Source organism: Coenobita brevimanus, chromosome 14 (genome assembly GCF_032717465.1).
Source record: "Coenobita brevimanus isolate Jiangsu-jjx chromosome 14, ASM3271746v2, whole genome shotgun sequence".
Classification (NCBI taxonomy): Eukaryota; Metazoa; Arthropoda; class Malacostraca; order Decapoda; family Coenobitidae; genus Coenobita; species Coenobita brevimanus.
In genome coordinates, this window is record NC_136967.1 from 9,413,687 (window position 1) to 9,428,027 (window position 14,341).

The 14,341-nt window shown below is 42.9% G+C and overlaps 2 protein-coding genes across 2 annotated transcripts in view; one reads left to right on the plus strand and one right to left on the minus strand.

Moving 5' to 3' along the window:
• The window catches only part of LOC145418203 (2-amino-1-hydroxyethylphosphonate dioxygenase (glycine-forming)-like), a 98,075-nt gene extending 84,545 nt beyond the window's left edge, over positions 1-13,530 (minus strand). The window contains exon 1 of the mRNA XM_080286694.1: positions 13,411-13,530. The gene's annotated coding sequence lies outside the window, so the exon portion shown is untranslated. The remainder of the gene's footprint in view (positions 1-13,410) is intronic.
• Positions 1-14,341, plus strand: part of tn (tripartite motif containing protein thin) — an 83,149-nt gene that overhangs the window by 29,645 nt on the left and 39,163 nt on the right. The window lies entirely within an intron of this gene.

Below are 14,341 nucleotides of genomic sequence, written 5' to 3' on the forward strand. Positions count from 1 at the left end.
GAGACAGACAGACAGACAGACAGACAGACAGACAGACAGACACGGAAGGGTGGAAAGGGAGAGGGTATAAGAAGAAACAGAGGATTAGAGAGAGAGAGAGAGAGAGAGAGAGAGGAAGAGAGAGAGGAGGGTTCAGGACAGCTCCAGATGGCAGGGGTTCAGAAATAGCCAGGTGGGGATGGGGGGCTTCTGGCAGCTGGTTACATAGAGGGGGCAGTGGGGGGTGCGGTAGTGGTGGTGTGGTGCTTGTCAGGGGGTGCTTGTGAGTGTGTGAGTGTTTGTGGGTGTGTGAGATGGTGTTTGTGGGTGTGGAGGTTCTTGTGGGTGTGTGAAAGGGTATTTTTGGGTGTATGAGAGGGCGTTTCTGGGTGTAGAAGTGCTTGTGGATGTGTGAAAGGATTTTGTGGGTATGTAAGAGGGTGTTTGTGAGTGTGGAAGTGCTTGTTGGTGTGTTAGAGAGTGTTTGCGGGTGTGTTAAAGGGTGTTTTTGGTGTGGAGCTGCTTGTTCATGTGTAGGGGTGTTTGTGAATGTCTGAAAGGGTGTTTGTGGATGTGGAGGCACGTTGTGGGTGGGAGGAGATGCTAGTGGGTGTGTGAGAGGGTGTCCGAGATTGGTTAGTGTCTGTCTTGTATTCCACTGCGTCTGCCGTATACTTTGGACATGTCTATAACTTTCCTCCCTGTCGCATAACGTAAGAGAGGATCATCTTTGTCTGGAGAAAAATACCAAGCCTCTTTCAGCTTCGGAATATTAGGGGAATTTTTGTCCTTGGCTGTATATATAAACTGGTAAGGAAGCCCAAGAAAATGCTGTCCCTAGTGTGTGGGGTGATAGAAATATAAAGGTTTGGCGCTTCATGGAGGAATTAGCAGAGATATTCGTGGATACAGGAACAGAGAAAAGTAGGAGATAAAATATTACAATTAGGTAGCTAAAATCAAGACTCCTTTCGATAAATAAGTAACATCTGACATCAATAGTATCAAAGTGTCAGCTCAAGGATACAGTGAGGGGAGCTGTAGACAAAGGACCCAGCGGAGTAAGATTATGATTAGGCTTGATTGGGGTGAAACGCGCTGACAACTAAGAAGTCAGAGTGGAAAAGACTGGGAGAGGCCATCTTTGTGCAGTCGGCTGACATAAACTGATGATGATGATGATGATGATGATGATGGACATCTGGCTTTGTTAATTGTGAATCCATGGGGTGGTGTGCCAGTATCTACATGGTGGGTGTGTGGGTGCTGGGTGAGAAGAGGGTTTATGAGGAAGTGGGTGACAGTATATGGAAGTAGTTGCATGGGGAAGCGGGTATGTGTATGTGGAAATGGGTGTATATGAAAATGGATGCATGTGGAAGTAGGTATATGTGAAAGCAGGTTTTGTATGGAAGTGGGAATGCAATATGTGGAGGCTGGTGTATAAGAACATGAGCATATGTGGAAATGAGTTTCTGTGGAAATGAATGTTTATAGATGTGGATGTGGGAAGTGTTATGGTTGGGTAGTGGCTTTATGGTACATTTTGATGTGAACTTTAAAATAAAAAAGAAAAAGAATTGTAAATACTGTAGTTAGAATGTGAGTGGCAGGGTGGCGGATGCTTTGTATAGTTGATGCTAGCCTCAGGTAAGTGGGTGTTGTCTGTGGATGTATGGATGCTTTGTGTGGGTGTATAAAAGCGAACAATTTGGTATGTGTTTTTTAATGTGATGTGAGTAGATGGCCTTTGTGGGTGTGAGGGTGGGTGTGTAAAGGATGAGAGGAGAATTGTGCGAATGAGAGAGGAAGGAAGAGCAACTGAGTGTGTAGTGTGGGTATGGGCGAGCAGAAAGTTATATTGGTAGTGTAAATGAGCATGGGGAGATGGGTGGGGTGGAAACGGTGTGTTTTTTGGGGGAGGGGACTCATTAACTAACATTTGGGTGGAGGGATGAGGCTGGGTGATGTAAATGTTTTGGAGTGGAAAGCTGACTAAGAGGTATGTTTGACTAAAAAGTTAGACCTGTATTTTGAGTGAGTGTGAGTGTATGACTGTAACGGAGGTTCATTTCGGTGCTGCGTGATGTAAATGAGTAAAGCTGCAACCAGGCTAGTGACAGTTTGTAAAAATAGATTGTCTTTTGTATATATATATAGGTGGCAAGTGAAAGGGTGATATAAAAATCTAGATGTATCCAGTGCTACATAATATTAAGTAGCGGGAAGAAACAGTAGGCCTCATGGTCAAATAATGAAACCGGTCAAAAACAGTGTATTCCAGACTCCTTGCCCTGTGACTCATAATGAAAACCAGGGCTAATGAACAGTTATATTTTTGTATGGAATTGTACACGTACAGTAGAGGGGTTGGGAGTGAGAGATAACTTAAACAGTTTCCTACTCACACTACAGGAGGGTGAGAGGAGATGCCTGAGCGATAAGTGTTTATACAGGAGGCTGTAGAACTGGATGTTTTAGTGTGAGAAGTATGAGAAGAGATACCTTAGTAATGAGTGATAGTGTGAGGGTCCGAATGAGAGTATGATTTTGTGGAGATGTTTGAATGCCAAGTATTTGTGAGAATGTTCGAGAAAAGTATAGGTGTTCGTGGGGGGTACGAGTGAGGGTATATGTTAAAGTGGGAAGTAATACCCAAGTGATGAGTGTTGATGTAGGGGTATAGGTGTGGGAATGTGTTTGTTTAGGGGTCAGAGAGAGAAAGAAAGAGAGAGAGGGAGGGAGGGAGGGAGAGAGTGTATATGATATGTTGAAGAAATGCCTGAATAATAAGTCTTTAGCAAGGGATTCGTGAGAGAGTATATGTTTCTGTGGGGGTCTGAGAATAGGTGTGTGTGTGTGTGTGTGTGTGTGTGTGTGTGTGTGTGTGTGTGTGTGTGTGTGTGTTAGAGTAGATGTATGGGCAAGTGTGGTAATCCTGACATGAGTGTATGTAGAGAACCAGAGCGAAATTATTCTGTGCTTGAAGAGTGGGATTAGGTACAATTTATGATGCGTTCCGTCAGGGAGGTGCATGTTGGCCTGAAGATGTAGGTGGGTGGAGGCGCCAGGATTGGTGACGAAAATAAGAGGCATAAGTTAAAAGCAAACTGTGAGACATTTTCATTTTACGAACTGATTAAAATATAAAAGAATAATTTGAAATGATAATTTTAAAATGTTTTCATTTCAAGAACTAATGTAAAACTTTGGACAAAGTTATAGTCTGAGTTATAGTTCTGAAAACCAAATTACCAAATAGTAGCATATGATACAGGAAGCCATCTTTAATTACCGGTATCAATTTTAAGAAATGAAGTATTAACACATGCATAAGATAAAGCAAATTAGAGTCACCGTTTAATATTAATAAATGTAGCAAAAAACAGAGGAATGTAGTAAACTCTAATCTAAATTTTAGCATCAAAAACTCAAGTGTAAGAAATGTTAGGAGAGAGATATTAATTTTAAGAAATCACATAGTTGAAGTCGTTCAGAAACCTTGAAATTTATGTTAAGATGAGCAATTTACTCAAGTGTGTGTTGGAACATAGCATGTAATATGTGAGTCAGTCATGGCGGGAGCAGTTGAAGGAAACTGAGAATATTAGAAGAACTGGTGAAACTAAATTGAGGAGAGAGACATATCTAGAAACAGACACATTCATGAGCTTCTTATGATCTGTTAGGGTTTTCTGTTATCACGCCGTGCGACCACGTTCCTGAGACACGCCTTTCACAACAATGGCCCCCTTTTTATCGCTTTCCTACGACCACCAGACGATTTTCTTTCGTTTAGGAGAAATTTTTCGAAGTAGGGGATGTGATCTTTACTTACCTTCACTACGCCGGGGTTCTAAGCTGAATGAAATCTTCTGAAGGTAACACATATATAAAAAAAAAAAAATCGCCTCCGTACTAAGGAGATAGAAAATAAATAAACAGTCCATGTGAAACTCTGAACTTCAAAATTAAATCTATTGTAGAAGGAGAAGAGGTGAAAAGAAACCGAATCGGAGAGACAGAGAACAGAAGTAAACTTACCCTATAGAACTCATTTTATATGTTGTCCTTGCTATCTTCGAACGAGTTTAGATTTGAGGGGACGTCTTATAGTAAAGGAGTAAATGAAGGCAATATCGACCCTCTCCAGTTCGAAAAGTCTCTCCTGCCACCACAGTATAATCGTCTGTAGGTAGCAATAATAAAGTATAAGAAGTCAGCGTAAGTAGGGGTTGAAAGGAGGAGGTTTGGCGTGACTGTGGACAGTAGTCACGGGGAGGCAACAGATACACAGGTAGGTGGATAGATAATTATAAACTGAGTGATAGATTAATAGACGAATCATAGGTACACAGACAGATAGATAGACAGAGGTAATTACAAAAAAATAGACACACAGATTTATAGACAGACAGAAATATAAATGTAAGGATGGACAGGATATTTTTGATGGGTGAACGTGTACCGAAAATATTATCTCCCTTAACGACCTCTCGCTCGCCAAGCCTCGTGTGTGTGTGTGTGTGTGTGTGTGTGTGTGTGTGTGTGTGTGTGTGTGTGTGTGTGTGTGTGTGTGTGTGTGTGTGTGTGTGTGTGTGTGTGAGGGGGGGGAACAGGACGGAGGTGGGGAGGAGGGACAGGGAAAGAGGAAGTGTGGTGGGAGGAAGGGAGAGAGGAAGAGGAAGAGGTGGTAGAGAAAGGAGAGATGAAGGGGTGAGGGAGGTGGAAGAAAGGTAGAGAAGAGGTGAGAAATAGAAAGGAAGAGAGGAAGAGTAGCTGGAGGTGGGAGGAAAAGGGAGGTCGGAAGGGAGGGAAGTGGGTGGGATAAAGAACAAGGATAGAAGGGAGGGGGACGAAGAGGAAGTGAGGAATAGAAATGAGAAGTATAGAGGAAGTGAAGGTTGAGGAGGATGGGGGGGGAAGGGGAGGAAAGGGATGAGGATATGGGGCAAGAGGGGTGAAGATATGGGAAGAAGCGAAGAGGATGAGAAGGAGGTGGACGAGAAAGAGTAGAGGGAGATGAGAATAGAAGAGGAAAGAGAAAGTATGAATGTATGTGGGGAGGGAGAACTGGGATTTGAGAAGTGAAGGGGACAGAGAAATGGGATGGGAAGTGGGGAGTGGGGTAATTGGAGCGAATGGAATGTTTGGATGGAAGGGAGGGAAACAAGATAGATGAGAGAGAGGAGGAGGGAGGGAGGAGAGTACGAAAATAAAGAGGGAAAAGACAAGAAAGAAACTGGGAATAGATAAATAAGGAACAAATAATGAGGGAGGCGGGAGGGACGAGGGTGCGAAAGTAACGAGGAAGAGGAAAAGAAAAACTGAGAATAAATGAATAAGGAAGAGATAACGAGGGAGATGGCAAGAGGAATGAATGAAAGAGGAAGAGGAGCCAGGTGTGTGTGTGAAAGGGAGGAGGGAGGGAGTTTTTTTTTTGGGGGGGAGGGGGGAGGACGGGGAAGTAGGTTGAGTCCTGCCATGGGTACTAATCTCTGACTCACAATGACGTCACACACCGCCCTCACATGCCAGTCTAGATTCTGATTCAACCTCTCTCTGTCACATGCTAGTACCTCCTCTCTCTCTCTCTCTCTCTCTCTCTCTCTCTCTCTCTCACACACACACACACACACACACACACACACACACACACACACACACACACACACACACACACACACACACGCACACACACCACACCAAGGCTCTGATGGAACCACATCTTGTCACACTCCAGTCGGTCTATGTGGGGATGTTTGTGTGGGTCTTCATCCTTTGTAGAGCAAATAACCACTAGTTTGTTCTGGTTAGCGACAGACCATCTGAATCAGCAAGAGTGAACCCTACCTGGCAAAGGATTCAAAGACTGTATTGACTGCATCGTATGAGTTTGTACGTGTGTGTGTGTGTGTGTTTGTGTGTGTGTATAGGTGCATGTCTGCTGTGCAGGTGTGAGAGTGAAGACAGAAAAGTCTGAAAGTAGAGCCATAAAAATCACTCAGCCGTAAGACCTTAAAGCAGAACGTTACTTCCTGACTATCATCACCAATATGATCCCGTTTCCCACTTCTATAAATAGGTGGGTAGGATCCAGAAACAGAATTTGGATAGCTAAAAAAAAAAAAAATCATTAATTATACGAGAATCCGGGAAATTTCGCCAATCTTTCTTTCGCTCACCGTTCCCTTTTAAGAACCTAAATCCGTAACTCCACTCAACACTCCTCATTAACCCGTAAATTACCTGTTGAAAATCAAAGGAGAAGAAAAAGCACCTGAGTAGCATTTGACTGATCTTTGTTTCCCCAGGCTACAAAAATATATACATCTCCCCCCAAGCCACCATCCCTCCACCTCCTCTGCGCCCTCTACCGCCCCTTAGCACGTCCCCCTCCATGCACCCACCCGCTCCCCCAAAGCCCTTACCCCCCCTGCACCCCCACAACCACTTATGCCTTATCCCCATGCGTCCTCCACAGCTCGCTATCCCTCCCCCCAGTGTCCCCTACCGCCCCCTCCCCCTCCCCCTCCCCCTGCACCCCCACCGCCCCCTATTCACCCCCTAGAGTTGGCAGGTGTTGCGTTGAGGTGCGTCACACAATGAACTAGTCATAATGAAGAAGCGTACACAATAAAAAGTGCGTAAATTTCTTTCCTGGTGCCCAGAACAAAATATTTTTGTGTTGTGTTCCTGCTCTGTAACGGTCTAATCATCTCCCCTCACAAGACACAATAAATTAGTTATAATGAATCTAGAGGAGCGTATATTCCTATAGTGGAAGGATCAACAAAATGATATTCTGATATTTTGTCCCTGATCGATAATGAACTCCCCTTCCAGAAGAAAATTTGTCATAAAGAAAAAAGGCACGCCATTGGTGTGGAACTAAAAAAGAGTACAATTTCCTACTGCAGTGGTCTCAACGTTACGTTTGATATAATTATAGTACTTCCTCTTCTCCCAAGACGCATTGAACTAGCCATAATGAAGCAGCTTACGCAGTTAAAATGGGGAAATTGAAAAACGCAAATTTCTTTGGTGGTAATCAGAACAAAATAATATTCTAGCACCCTGTCCCTACTCAGCAACGACTCCTCCTTCCAATACATAATGAGACTGTGTGTGCCATTAGAGATGATACCCAACGATTTGCAGAAATGAAAGAAAGCTTGACAGTCAGGGGACTATTTCTTTTTCTAACATATAGTTAATAGTTATGAATGTTTATAACATTAACAGACTAAAAATTTAAGGAAAAAATCACAGATTAAAAGTTGGCAGTGGTATTCAAAATCTTTCATACTGATCTCTTTTGGTGTGACAAAGGTGCTTAACTCTGAAGCCAGTGGAATGTGCCTCGGTGGGATGGGCCAAGTTTATTTTAGGGATCGGTGAGATAATCAACACACAAACTCTAATGGAAAGGACCAGACTTACTTATTCGACCTCACTGATAGGATTCCTCTCAGGTGAATAAAACATTTTGGTGATAGACTGAATGTAATACCTGAGTCCAGAGCAATAATAATAATAATAATAATAATAATAATAACAACAATAAAAATAATGTTAAAGTATGGCCTTAGGTTTTTTTTTTTTTTTTTTTTTTTTTTTATGCGAGGAAGAAGGAACCAAAGGCCATGAGCCCGCAAACAGTTCCCTCCAAGAGAAAAACAAAATACAATAGAGAGCCAAATTCAAGATCCGATCATTTTGAGATGCCTGGACACACTACGTTTGAAAGACTGGAGATCATAGGCAGGAGGAAATACAGACAGAGGGAGACAGTTCCAGAGCTGACCTGTTGCATAAATGAAAGACTGGGAGTAACGGTTAACTCTTGCATTAGAGAGTTGGACAGAAAAGGGATGAGAGTTTGCTGCCAGACGGGTGCTACGCGCCCGTCGTAGAGGTGGAGGAATGCAAGCAGACAGTTCAGAGGAGCAGTGACCATTAAAGTAGCGATAGAAAAGAGATAAAGATGCAACAGTGCGGCGAAGAGACAGAGGTTGAAGGGAGTCAGTAAGAGGAGGAGAGTTAATGAGACGAAAAGCCTTTGACTCCACCCTATTGAGAAGAGCTGTATGTGGGGAGCCTCCCCACACATGAGAGTTGTACTCCACACAGGGGCGGATCAAACCCCTGTACAGAGTCAACAATTGTGCAGGGGTAAAGAAAGAGCGGAGTCGGCTTAGCACACCCAATCTCTTGGAAGCAGATTTTACAAGAGATGTAATATGATCTTTCCAAGATAAGTCCCGAGTAAATGAAACCCCAAGCATGTTCAAGGATGATGCAGGATTAATCTGAATATTATTAAACATTAGTGGGTATACCTGTGGAAGATTTTGTCGGGTTGATAGGTGTAAGAACTGAGTCTTAGATGCATTAAAGACAACCATATTATTTTTACCCCAGTCAGAGATATGAGCCAAGTCAGACATTAGGTGTGCCATAGCCTCATCCCTTGTTTCTTGAAGTAACTGTTGAGATGGGCGTTGCGGGAACCGAATGGAAAGATGAAGGGTGGAGTCATCAGCGTATGAGTGGATAGGGTTAGATGTACAGCTTAGAAGATCATTGATGAATAAAAGGAAGAGAGTTGGTGATAGGACAGAGCCCTGAGGAACACCACTGTTGATAGATCTAGGAGAAGAACGATGGCCGTCTACGACAGCGGCTATAGAACGACCAGAAAGGAAGCTAGCGATGAAGGCACAGATAGAAGGATAGAAACCGTAGGAGGGCAGTTTGGAAATTAAAGATTTATGCCAGACTCGATCGAAAGCCTTTGAGATGTCAAGTGCAATGGCAAAGCTTTCGCCAAAGTCCCGAAAGGAGGATGACCAGGAGTCTGAAAGGTAGGTGAGAAGATCGCCAGTGGAGCGTCCCTGACGGAACCCATACTGACGATCGGAAAGAAGGTTGTGATAGGAAAGATGCCTTAAAATTTTTTTATTAAGAATTGACTCGAAAACTTTTGAAATACAGGACGTTAAAGCAATTGGACGATAGTTGGAGGGTTGGGAGTGGTCACCCTTCTTTGGGACTGGCTGAATGAGAGCAAACTTCCAGCAAGAAGGAAAGGTACAAGTTGACAGACAAAGGCGAAATAGTTTGCCTAGGCAGGGTGTAAGCACAGAAGCACAGTTTTTGAGAACAACAGGAGGGACTCCATCAGGCCCATATGCCTTGTTAGTACTGAGGCCAGTAATGGCAGAAAATACATCAACTGAAGAAATTTTAATGTCAGCCATGAGGAAGTCAGAGGGGGGAAGTGATGGAGGAACAGCACCGGAATCGTCTAAGGTGGAATTGGAGGAGAAAGTCTGTGCGAAGAGATCTGCTTTATCAGTAGAAGAAACAGCTACAGAACCATCAGAGTAGAAAAGAGGAGGGAAGGATGATGAGGTAAAGTTGTTAGAAAGATTTTTGGCAAGGTGCCAGAAGGAGCGAGAAGAATTCGAGTTGGAGAGTTGAGAGCATTTAGTATGGATGAAATTATTTTTAGTAGAGCGAAGAACAGACTTAGCACGATTCCGGGCAGAAACGTAAAGATTATGTGATTCAGGGGTGGGTTGGCTCCGGCACCTTTTGTAGGCCTTCTCCTTGTTGCGGACAGCATTAGAACAAGCGTGATTAAACCAAGGCTTTCTTGCGTTAGTCAAAGGATATGAGAAAGGAATGTATGCTTCCATGCCCGAGAGAATAACCTCCATAATGCGCAAGGCACACTCAGATGGCTCACGGCCATGGAAGCAATAATCATTCCAGGGAAAATCAAAGAAGTACTGCCTGAGGGCCTCCCAGTCCGCAGCTCCAAAATGCCAGAGACGACGTTTCCCTGGAGGGTCTGCAGGCCGTACTGGAGTGATAGGACAGGTTAAGGTAATAAGGTTGTGATCGGAGGAGCCCAACGGAGAGAAAAGATTAACAGAGTAAGCAGAAGGATTAGTTGTGAGGAAGAGGTCAAGTATGTTGGAGCTCTCTCCAAGGCGGTCAGGGATACGGGTAGGGTGCTGTACAAGCTGCTCTAGGTCATTAAGGATAGAAAAGATGTAGGCTTGTTCACCAGGTGGATCCGTGAAAGGAGAGGAGAGCCAAAGGTGGTGGTGAACATTGAAATCTCCAAGAATGGAGATTTCAGGGAAAGGAAAAATGGACAGAATGTGTTCCATCGTAGAAGTAAGATAGTCGAAGAATTTTTGATAGTCAGTAGAATTAGGGGATAAGTAAACAGCACAGATATATTTAGTCAGAGAATGACAGGAAAGCCGAAGCCAGAGAGTGGAGAATTCAGAAGAATCAAGTTCAGGAACACGAGAGCAAGATAAGTCGTTGCGTATGTATACACAACAGCCACCTTTGGCTTTGAAATGAGTATAGAGAAAGTAGGAGGATACAGAAAAGGGTTTGCTGTCAGTTGCCTCAGACAGCTGAGTCTCCGTTAGAAAAAGAAGGTGAGGTTTAGAGGAGGAGAGGTGGTGCTCAACAGAGCGAAAGTTAGATGAAAGGCCGCGAATGTTGCAGAAATGAAGAAGAAGAGAGTCAGACAGTGGTTCCAGGCACCTCGAGTCGTCACCGGGAGAGGGGCAGATGGCGGGGGCATTTATGGTCCCCCCCCCTGGGGACTCCGAGGCTGGGTGAATCAACGCCATTTTTGGTTAATTTTGAATAGGAAGTGTAGTGTGTACTGTGCATGTAGTTTGGTGAAGATAGATAGAGAAATTTGTACTGGAGAGCATGCTGGCCTACTCTCTGTGTAACTGAGACACTGAAAAAGTTCAGCAAAGGGGAATGGTCAGGAACTAGTCCTGAGGGCTGATGAAACGGGAGCTCCAGCACTCCCTGTCATCAGCTTTCCATCCACCTCGGGAGTACTGCCCTGCTCGACTGGTGCTACAGTCTACTCCGGTTGGATTGTGTTAACTGTAAACTAGCAGCAAATAATTCGTCTCCAGTTAACAGTCATGGTGAGTAGTTTTTTCACAGATATATACAGTCAGAAACTGAATAGAATGTCTCTATTAAGCTCCGTCACAGTAAATATTTTACCTACATGAAGTAGTCACTATCAAGAAGACAGTCACAGCCAAAAATCAACCTTCAAGTAGTACAGTCAGGATCAGTAGTTTGCTTCCAGTAAGTACAGCCCACAGGTCCTTGACAGTGTTTTGTAAGTGTCAAAATTAGAGAAATCATGCGATGCGAAGTATTCATTAATATCCATGCAGGTTCATTAGTATGGAGCCTTGGATGTGTGAAAGTATTATTGACTGTACAACCATGTACAATAATGTTCTTCTTGCTCTTGTTCATTAAGAAGTGCAGTTGTTTTAAATTCCCAGTAGTTCCACCTACTAAGCAGGGCCGTCAACTTTTGCCGCCACTGCCCATTGTGGTGTTTCGTTCTGGTGTCGATACTGCTTTCAAAACAGTGGAAGGGAATTGTTAAACGAAACTGCTCGTGAGTATGTGGAGCAAGAGAAGTTGATGTCTCAAGAATACGAGTATGGTAGAGGAAAAATCTATGAAGTGCGACTTGTTGATATGAAGGTATTAATGAATGTGCCAGCGTTAGGAGCGTGTTAAAGGTTAGGATTCGGGGGTTCATAGTGTTTCTAAACTTTGAAGAGACACTAACAAACGTAACTTCCTGTGTGTGTGTGTGTGTGTGTGTGTGTGTGTGTGTGTGTGTGTGTGTGTGTGTGTGTGTGTGTGTGTGTGTGTGTGTGTGTGCGCGTGCGTGCCTGCGTGTGTGTGTGCGTGCTTGTGTGTGTGTGTGTGTGTGTGTGTGTGTGTGTGTGTGTGTGTGTGTGTGTGTGTAAGAGATTCATTTCCACAAACGTGCAGGTGTTGGTGAACGTGCCAGTGAATCCATTTCGGGGGTCAATTCTGCCTTGAACCTATGAAACGAAGCTCTCCGTGTGTATATGTTATGTATAGAGAAGGTTAATGTCCTAGAACATGACAGACAGAGTATATTTTTAAGAGACTAGTTACTATGCAGGTGTTAATGAAGGTGCGTCGCCTCGAGGTCAATGGTTAGGTAGGGATGAGTCAGCCACGGCGGGGCCAAGTGCGTGGGTGGCAGTGTTCACAACTTCGTAGTACATTCACGTCCTCTATATCCTCTACATTTCATCATCCATATTAATAAGCTCATTCTTCGCGCTTTCTGTTGGTTCTTTTGTTTATTTATTTACTTATTTAATCGCCATTCCCTCAGCGGCTTCGTAGTACAGTCGCGTCTTCTCGCTCCTTTATATTCCATCATCCGTGTTGTGAATTAAGAGTTACGTGCTCTCTGTTGGATCTTTCTGTTTTCTTAACCATTCGTCATTCTTTCAGTGGCTTTGTAATATATATGCGTCTTTTCATTTCTCTGCACTTTTTAAGCAATGTTATTTAAACCTTATTTGCTATGGTTTCTGTTTCATCACATTTCTTTATTAATCATTCCTTCACACACACACACACACACACACACACACACACACAGATAGATAGATAGATAGATATTCTCATTCATTATATTATGTACAGTTATATACTGTATATACCTTTCCACTCGCTATGCACAGTTGTATATCATTCTTCAATCTCTAAATCTAGACAAATTCCTCTTTCACTTCATCTGTTTATATCCTTTTTTCATTTATTATACAGGAGTGCATACATTTATATCGCTTATCTCATTTATTGTATCTCGTTATACCCTCTTTTTATTCGTTATCATTATATTATATGAATACCTTCATTTACTAGATATTTTTCAATCATTACACCACTATATCTTAAAGTTTCATAACGGTAAGCCTATCAGTCAAAGGTTGTCTGTATTTTATTCCTGCAGGCACTAACTGATTTTCTACTAAACGGACACCTCTCGTAATCTTTTTGCTACAAGAGATCCTTCCAAAAAGCAGAATAAAGTCGCCTGATGACAGCTAATATTAGGAGAACGTCATCGTCGTAAAGGAGTTAAAAGCACTGCAGATATTCCCGTCGTACGGTTGTGTATGTTTACTGCGTAGCAACGTGCGTGTTGATACTGAGGCAAGTAGTTCAGCATATTTTGCCCCCGAGATATTTACAAACAGAGGCTTCAGTTCTAACAAGGGAAGTCTGCGAAAGATAAATAAAGGGATGCGGTAACGGGCTGCAGTTAGTCCCACATTACCTTGTTCGAGGTGTAGAGGTCCGAGGCTAGGCTGTGTAGTCCAAAACATGCAAGGGTATATGACCAGCCAACGTCCCTGGTAGCCAACTGGCATTATATAACAGAAAAAAAGGAACGACTGCCTCTTGTGATTTCGAAGCTATACGACTGCAGCTGAAACTTTTAATCATTAGACTGCCAGACGTATTTATAAAAAACAATAAACGGGTAATAAACATGGGATCTTTGGATAGGATCTTTACCCCAGTGTGTTCACATCTAGAACTGAAATGGTGTCCTGGATTGTTGGTCGACTGTACTCTCGTTGTCAGTTAGTCACTAAACAGTAAGTAGAATCATAAAACGAACTGGGGAGGAAGCGAACACAATTTTTTTGAGCAATGGAAGGCTGCCAAAGACTAGTAAATACCTGTCCTATAATCGGGGACAAAAATTTGCCTAATATTTCACCTTTCTGTCACATTCCTCTGCAGCCTAACATTCCTAAGCTGAGAGAGATTCAGTATATTTGTCCATACTGAGGATGTTCTTTGATATGATACATCAGGGAGGAAAGTGTGAAGAAGACGCAGTAGAACAGTATGCGAAATTTTGTTCCTGCCTGTACATGATGGCGTCGCTCTGTCGATATTCAGTTAGGGATAACTGCTGTGACCGAAATTTAATTAACTCAAGGTGGCATAGACGTCTTGGATCAGCATCAGATTCCATTGCTATACGTCACTAACTGGAGTGATGGATTATTCCACTACAAGAATGGTAACAGATGTAAACTGATACCAGGCTATAAATGGTACTGGCAAAAATCATTACATGAAAAAAGTCACTTGCTATTAATTTTTTGGTATAAATTCAGTGGGACTGAAAAAATGTCTCAGAACACAAACCGGCTAGTATACTGTGTACTGAAGAGGAGTGTGTAAATGTCCAAAAGACACTGCTTGTGGAAACGAGTCTCCTGTTTTCAACACTTATTTCATTTGATATTATCTTGCTATCCATAATCAGCTGTGGCTTTTTTGAACACCTTGATCTCGGCCTGGTCGTATTACCGTTATATTTATGGATGAATGAAATACTTCTTTGTAATCAGAAAATGTCATATTCTCTCAGTTATTTGATTAGTATTGTTACTGTGGTCTGCTGTTGAATAACCACTACGAAATCAAACTT